Below are 9,133 nucleotides of genomic sequence, written 5' to 3' on the forward strand. Positions count from 1 at the left end.
TAATTATATAATAATATATTATATTATTATATAATTCATTATTATATATATACAATAATGTGAATGTGTAAAATTGAGATATAAAAATAACGAACGAATTAATAAAATTAATTTTTCGTTAAATAAATCATGTCTCGCAAAATAAAAAGTAAAAATTGTATTCCTTCGTTAGATTTGAACTGTGGTCGGAATCGCGTTTATATAGTTCTTCATTTTTTGTTTTTTTTGTTTTCCTTTCAAAATTATACTCGCCTCGTAGAAAATTGTCGCGCCAACTTTTTTGGCTTTTAATCATGCGAGTTTCTCGAACGAGGTGGGGATGACACACCCCGAAGATATTCTGGTACATCTTATAGTCTAAAATTGGGTACATACGAAGCCGGGGCCAAAGCTGAACATAAATTAAAGACACTTGTCGCTATACGGACAAACTAAGTTTTAAGATAGTACCCTAATCTCGCCAAGAAGAAATTCATTTTAATCGTGTAAATCATTTGTTAACATAGGGACGATACTTAAGAATGTGACCTGGCATTACCCGGTATAACCGAACTTCGATCAATTATTCTACATAAACTAATTATTATTATTATTTTAAAAAAAAACAGATCGATATATATAAAAAGACATAATTAAAAAAAAAAAAAGAAAAAATAAGCAAGAAGATAATTTATGGGAATGAGATTAACGTTGATTCATTCAAGTATCGTTTTTATTATACGATGAAGTAATTAGTATAATATATATGTGTTTGTGTATGAGAAATTCGTACGATTCTACGTAATTGTTCATATCGTATTTATATTTTTAATGGATGTACGAAATATTCTTTCACGAATTTAATATTAAATAAAAATAATATAATACCTATGCTAGATTAAGAACTTTTTTCAGTTAATTTATATAATACTTTTATATATTCTCCATGTACGAAATAACAGGTAATTCTATTAATGTTTAATGTTTAACAAATGCGCTTCTTTCGAAGTATAAAGATATATATAAAATGTGTTAAATATAAAAGTTTTGAAACGTTAAATTGTCTGTGAAATGATTTCAGGATTTAAAATATTCACCAAACATACGGAAAACCGTCTGCAAAGTGCAAAGAGTTAATATACTATATACAGTATACTATATTATAATATTATTTTATTTAACTATAATAATATATAGAGAAATACAAAATACCCACCTGCATTGTTATATATATATAGTATATTATAATTAATAATAAATTCTAAAACAAACATCACTCTAAAATTATATTACCAATAATAATAGATAAAACGAACCTATAATAATGAATATGCATAAATAATCATTTTCATTTATTATAATTAATTCTTATTTCTTACACCTTGCGTGTGTGTGTTCTAACATACGTACATACTACATACATATATATATATTTGCTGTACGACATTCAAAGTTAAAAACCCCCCTCTTTCAGCTCCGCCTCTTGCAATATCAGAGAGAAAGTAGAGATAATATTATAATAAATAATAATGTTGATTAAATAAAATGAACGCGTTTACACCTAGTTCTAAGAACACATACATACACGTAACTAATATAAACGTATTACTCCTATATATAAACGCGTGTTCACGTGTATATTTGCAGTACGACGTTCAACGTTAAAGAGGCCTCCCCTTTCTCCCCATCCCAACCCTTCTGTTCCTCTTCCTCCAACAATATCGGAGGAAGTAGGAGGTCAGAGAGTGAAGCTGCCAGGTCCTGGAGGATACGGAGAGTGTAATGTAAACTAATTAGCAGCGAGTCTACGGCAATTAAGGCCGGTGGAGTGGCTTGCACTGACATTCCAACGAACAACCTCTTCCCCCCACCCCCTACTCTTCCCCCTTTTCCCCTTCCTCTTCCTCTTCTTCCTCTTCATCGTCATCGTCGTCGTCATCATCGTCGTATTCGTCGTATAGGTAGTAGTTGCGTTCACTTCAAAAGTTTTCTCATTCCACTTTTGACTACAACGAGCCATTAAATTTTCATCGAAACTCTTCTAATCCAAAATCGCAAAGTTTCGTCGCGATCATCTATCGATTTCGATTCGATTCGTCTCGATTCTACTCACTCGAACGTTTGAAAATTGAGAACAAGAGTTTTCGTGGTAGTATACGACGACGACGATGATGATGACGACGATGTTTATGAAAAATCCAAGTTGTTGTACTACTTCTCACGCCTGGCAGTTGTTATTGTTCGGTACGAACAATTCTCCCTCCCACCCTCTCTCTTTCAGCCCCACCATTTCATCTATTAAATGAAAACGAACTCGTGTTCGAAAATTATATACGATTTATTGTAGTATATTACGAAAGTTTGAGAGAGAGAGAGAGAGAGAGAGAGAGAGAGAGAGAGGTGTGTATCAAACTGAGATAGGATTGTTTATTCTTTTTATTTATTCATTTATTTATTTATTTTTTGATCGATTATATTCTTGAAACAAATATGCGAATAATCTCGTTGTATGTTCTAAACATGTTTTTGTATCGTTAAAGTGTATAATCCAGTAAATTGTTTTATGAAATAATATTAACAATAAGATAAACATATAATTAAAGTATGAGAATTGAAATTTGATCGGTCTTTAAACGTTTCCTTATTTATCTCTCAACAATAATTTTCTCAATTAAAAATCAATGTTCTATTAATAATAATCAAACTAATTTATATTCACACATATATATATATATATATATATATATATATATATAAATTTGTAATAACAATATTAAGAAAAAAAAATATGAATGATTACTAACATATATTTAATGTAGAGAAATAATTAATCAAATATTTAATGAAATGTTCACAAAAGTAAATTCAATGAAAATATCAATACAGAACGCGTAAACTAATTAGTAACGAACAGGGATGAGAATCCGTTTACAATTAACACACTGTTTTAAAACACGGTTTATAATAAAAAAGTAAATAAAATTATTGGAATAAATTATCGACATCATCGTTAGATTATTCCTGTCTCTTTTGCATTTGCAAATGTTTAGAATAAACACGATTATCACTACAACTACAACTATTCCTATTACTACTACTACTACTACTACTACTACTACTACTACTCAGGAAAGAGAGAAAAAGAGAAAAAGAAAATTCAACATTATTTATTTTTTGGAATTTACCTAATTAGGTAAGCCCCCGTAACTAAACTGTCGAAATAACGTTCGCGGTCAACATATCACTCTGGGTTTATAGTTGCAACTGTGTTTTGCGTTAGTATACGCGGATCGTTAAGCTTCCTCTCTCTCTCTCTCTCTCTCTCTCTCTCTCTCTCTCTCTCCCTCGCATCTATAACACGTGTTTACATCTAAACGTTACCGTCGTAATGACGAGGCTTGATTAACAGTTCGGGGTTTGCGTTAGCGTGCATACAGTTAACCGCAGAATGGAATTGCGGGATTGATCGTTGAAAGGATGAAACAAAATACCGTGCTACATTTTACCAAAGGAAAATCGAGTGCTATCGAATCCAATAGAGAAAGAGAGAAAAGGGGGAGGGTTGGGGAGGGAGAGGGAAGAATTAAATCACGATATATAATATACATCAGTAATTTATATATAATGAAATTAAAATGAAAATTTAGTTGAATAGATAATTAACGTAGTAACTATATCGACATTAATCTTCAACGATATTCGATAAATTTAATCGAATCAGTAGAATATCTTTCGTTTATACAAGTGAAAACTATAATACTTGATATATTATATTATGGTTAAAGGGTATATTATAAAAAGATGAAATGATTAATAAAGATATATAAGTAAACGCGAGGATTAATTGATTGTTTATATCTATGGTGTAAGATTAATAATTAATGGTAAACGTAAACGTTACTCGATACGAAATCTGTATCGCGAGATCTATAAAATAAATCTTTTATAGATCTGTACTATACTCTCTCTCTCTCTCTCTCTTTTTCTCTATCTTTCTTAATCTTTATCTCTATCAAGTTGGTAGACAGGTTAGAATGGTTCATATTTTATTCATATCTCGAAATACGAATCCCATGCTCGTGCCCGTATCCGTTAAATCTGTCCGTCGTTCGAGATATCGCACGAGAGATCGAAAATATTTTTTAACGAGCATCGATGTGAGACCTGACGACGAAATTCGAAAAAGAAAATAAAAAAGAACATGCTCGATCGTATTTTTCAACGATCCAACGATATATATATATATATATATATATATATATATATTTTTTATTCAACTATTTTATTAAGTTTACGTTCGAATGTTAACGTTTTTTTTTTAATATATGACGATGTAAACAAAATTTTTGTTTTAATACGTTAATCAAAATGTTATCCATTAGACGATGAAAAATAATTGTAGTAACGTTTAAATTAATGAAACTTTGACGGCAATTAATTTTCATCTTATTTACAAAAAGTTGTATCTTTTTTTTTTATTTTTTTTAACTAATCTATTGCAAATAATAATCAATAAATATAATAATAATAATAAGACAATTAAACGATATCGAATGGAAAGATGTAATATTAAATCTCGATTGCAAGTTTGTTGTTAAATTTTAAACATTTCTTATAAGAAAAAGAATTCATTTAATTTTATTCACGAATCGTCGTAGCAGGAAAAAAAAAAAAGAAGAGGAAGAAGAAGAAGAAGATCTCTCCGAGTTTACAGTGGATTTCACAAATGATGTCGTCAATTTGGCCAATCTTGGTTGGTTGGTTGGTTGGTTGGTTGGTTGGATTTGAGCGATGTTAAATCGTTACGAGAAATATTTCACGAAGTAATTACCGAGTAAAACCAATCTTGGGCATAATAATCTCCGATTACGCTACTTTTTCTTTACAGTTTGTTAAAAGATGGAGATAGAGAGTGAGATAGACAGAGAGAGAGAGAAAGTAATAAAGAGAGAGAGAGAGAGGAAGAAATAGAATAGGAAGGTCCATACATCAGACTTGGAGTCTGGGGTTTTGTGGTAAAAGGATTAGTCGGCGCAACGAACAATTTAATTCCCTTCTACGGAACTGTAACGGGGCGTCGTACTAACTACAGCTAATTAACTTACTCTCAGGTTAGAAACGTTAGAACATGGGGCCTCCACACGCTCGAATAGCTACGACGATCATTTTACCTTTCCGCAACAATCCGTTTCACTCTTTGACGTTGTTTGATTATATTCGAAGTTTTCAGTGTCACCCAGAGACTCTTCGTTTTATTTAAATATACATCTTTATCATTTTATATTCCATTGATGGATTACAATCTTGAGAATATTACTTTTTATATGAACACGCGTTTCAAATATATTTTATATTTGAATATAGAAGGATATTTGTTAAATAATTTGTTAAATAATCGCATGATAGAATCAGAACTTTTATTTAGGTATTAGGTATTGGATACAATATTTTTATTATTATACGTAAGTGTGTTACTTCTATTTATTTCGTGTAAGCGTGAACTAAATCTTTAAGTAACTTTTTCAAAATCGTGACAAATATTTGCACGACTTTTTCTGAACGGATGATAGGTTCTGAACTTTTTTCAGCCCTCTTTGTATGTAGGAAAAATGTTCTTCTTTTATATATATATATAGTTATTTAATAGGATATAAAATTTGATCAATAATATTAAATATCAAATATAAAAATTCTATTTGATAACAATGTACACGATATAATTTTAATAAATCAATTTAATATGAAATTTGTCCGAAATATTCGCGTATATTGTATTAAATGTATATTGAAATAAATTAACTTTCGAATGTATGAATTATACGCTTGAACATTATCAAAAGAAAAGAAAAAAAAGGAAAAAGTAACCAGAGAAAAGAGAAATGAATCCGAGGTTAACTAAAATATAAAATTCTTAAAAAAAAAAAGAAAAAAAACGGGTAATAAAATAACCACTCTCGTGTTTGTCGCGATTTCAAATGAATTATGCAAATCGTCGAATGCATTTCTATGCGAATTAACGAATAATCCTTGGTATTACGAGTCGTTCTATCTAACCATTAACGAAAGAAGGGGAAAAAGAAAAAAAAAAAAGAATTAAAAAGAAAAAAAGAAAAAGAAAAGTAAGTAAAGTGAAACGATAAGAAAATCTCTCTCTGTTCTATCTTTATTTCAAAGTAATCGCAAACAACGTTTTTCTTCTTTCCTGTCTGCTTGATAAAAAAAAAAAAGAGAAAAAAGAAAACAAGAAGGAAAATAAAGTAGAAGAAGGAAGTTCAAGGATAAAAAGAAGAATTAGAGTTGATAGAAAATGATGGGGTGGGGGTGGGGCTGGGAGGAAGGGTTGTAAGGGAAGTGTAAGGGAAAGATGGACTGACTGATTCGAAATTCTTCTTGTTCCTTTTTTTTTCTTTTTTTTCTTGTAATATTTATTTCTTCCAGTGTACATAGAATGCGTGCTAGGGGTCTATCCAGAAGAAACGTCGAAGAAGAAGAAGAAGAAGAAAAAATACAAAAAGTAAGACAAATAAAATAGGGGGGTGGGTTGGGGGAGGAGGAGGAAAACAGGCAGCGTGTGTGAGTTGGAAAGAAGAAGAAGAAGAAAAAATACAAAAAGTAAGACAAATAAAATAGGGGGGTGGGTTGGGGGAGGAGGAGGAAAACAGGCAGCGTGTGTGAGTTGGAAAGAAGAAGAAGAAGAAAAAGAAGAAGAAGTAGAAGGGTGCTACCCCCCTGTCTTTCTTTCCTTCCCCCTTTACCCCATTCTTTCTCTCTCCCTCTCACTCTTCGCGTGAAAGAAAGAAAGAAAGAAAAGAAGATAGAGCAAAAAGAGAGAGAGAGAGAGAGTAGGAGAGGGTGGACCAGTAGAAAAAGAAAAAGAAAAAGAAGAAGTGTAATAGTAGTAGTAGGTTGGTAGGTAGTACCTACTCTTTAACGTTTTCAGAAAAAAAAGGGTTGAAGAAGGATGAAGATACTGCAAGTTCGTAGAAGGAAAAGGGAAGGAAGTCTCGATATGGCGGAAGATGAGTGAGTGAGTGAATGAGTATGAGTGAAACGAGCGAGAATCTGAAAGAATGAAAGAAAGAAAGGAAGAATGAAAGAAAGAAATAAAAAGAAAGAGGGAGAGAAATAGAGAGAGAGAGAGAGAGTGAGGGGGTGCGGCGGGGCGGGGGAAACGTTAGTAGAACGAGGGGTAGGAAAAGGGGGAGAAAGAGAAGCGGAGGAGTGTCACAATAGCCTGCAGATTGGAGAAGCAGACGTACAGTCCCTGACCTGGCACTGTACAGTCTGCTGTTTTCGAGAACCTCGTCGAGCAACCCCGTAAAATAATGCCTACCCGTTTCGTTCATTTTTTTTTTCTATTTCTTACTTTTTTTTCCTCCTTTTCTATCTCTCTATCTCATTCTTTCACGCTCTACGTCACTCTCTCTCTCTCTCTCTCTCTCTCTCTCTCTCTCTCTCTCTCTCTCTCTCTCTGTTTGTCTGTCTTTTTCTATACGTTTTTCTCACTTTATTTAGATTTTTGTTCTCTTTCCCTCTAACACGGTTCGCCTCACTCGTTCTCGTCTCTTCTTCTTCTTTGGCCGACCAAAGGCCGATATTACTACTTGTACAAATACAAATATATGTATATCATCCTCTTTATCTCTCTCTCTCTCTCTCTCTTTATCTTTCTCTTTTACTGTTTTCATCTTTCTCTTTCTCTCTTGTTTCTCGTTAAACCGGAAGAAGGGGAGACAACGATGGTTCTCAACTTTACTACTCGTCGACACCTGTTCTTTTTTTTTTATTTTTAAAAGTATTTAATAAATTCGTTCTTTCCTAAAATAAATCGATATTACTTTCCACGATTTTTCTTATTTCTTTCTTTTGTTCGCTCGTAATTATTATATATATATATATATATATATAGATTCGAATTGTGAAATTTATATATTTGAAAATCCATTATTCAAAGTTTTAAACGCGTATTTTGATTAATTCCCTTTCTTTCTTTCTCTTATTCTTTTCTTCTTCATCTTCTTCTTCTTTTCCTCGTTGCGAATGGGGAAAAATATAAAAAAAAAGATAAAAAGGAAAAACAAAAAGAAATATATTAGAATTATGTACCCACGCGATCGATTGTCCCATTTTCTTTCCTATCGAATATCTCGAAGAACGATATCGCTTAAGGGGTTTCCGTTTTGCCTGAAAATGAGAGAAACAGAAAGAGAGAGAGATCCCTAATCTCCTCCCCTCACCCCATGGGCTGATCTTCGTATTTCCAATTAAGGAATATATCGACGACGACGCCGGGAACAATTTCCGTACGAGTAGTTTGCATAGAATTCGTTCGTTCGTTCGTTCGTTCGTTTCGGACCCGATGATTATGATATCCCACGTGAAATCTGGCCGTTCGGAATTTAAATGGGGTGGCGGGGCCGGGGCCGGGGGCGGAGCCGAGGGAAAGGGCCAATATCGATTATTAAGGGCAAGGACTCTTACCGACAAGTGACCGAAGAAAGGACAATAAAACGAAAATCAAGAAAAAAAGAAAAATTCGGAGAAAACGAGAACATTTTTTATCCCACCCCCACCCCCCACTCTCTCTCTCTCTTTCTCTCTCTGTCTATCTCTCTTGTTCTCTCTTTCATTTCATTTCATTTCTTTTATTTCTATCACTATTTTTATTTTTTTTACGGATGAATTTTGCGAAAAGACGAGAAAAAGGTATAATCGTTTTCGAGAACAAAAAGAAATGTCGGCAATTCGTTACGGCTGGGACGAACGGTTCGCGGTACGTGACGTGCATACAAAATTTCGAGATATTTTAGTATTTTTTGTTTGTTGTTTTTAAAACCACAACCGATCATCCGAAATTTGTCCTTTTACCAACGTTTGTTCCTCGTCTCGCGTCGTCACGCGCGAATATTCCCCCGTCGACGTGTGATTTAACGAACGCCGAATTTTCAACTTCCACCAGCCCCGTCTTCCTTTTTCCCCCTTTACTCTCCCCCTCTTCTCTTCCCCTTGCCCTTTACCACCACGTCCTCCCTCCTACCCCTCTTATCTGTCCATCCGGTAAAAAGTTTGATGGCTGTCACTGGGAACTGAGATTGCTACTTTCGAAGAAATCTTTTTCCATCTACACATACACACACACAAACACACACACACG

This window comes from Polistes canadensis, unplaced genomic scaffold (assembly GCF_001313835.1).
Source record: "Polistes canadensis isolate GaletaPanama2010 unplaced genomic scaffold, ASM131383v1 scaffold_6, whole genome shotgun sequence".
In the NCBI taxonomy this organism is placed as follows: domain Eukaryota; kingdom Metazoa; phylum Arthropoda; class Insecta; order Hymenoptera; family Vespidae; genus Polistes; species Polistes canadensis.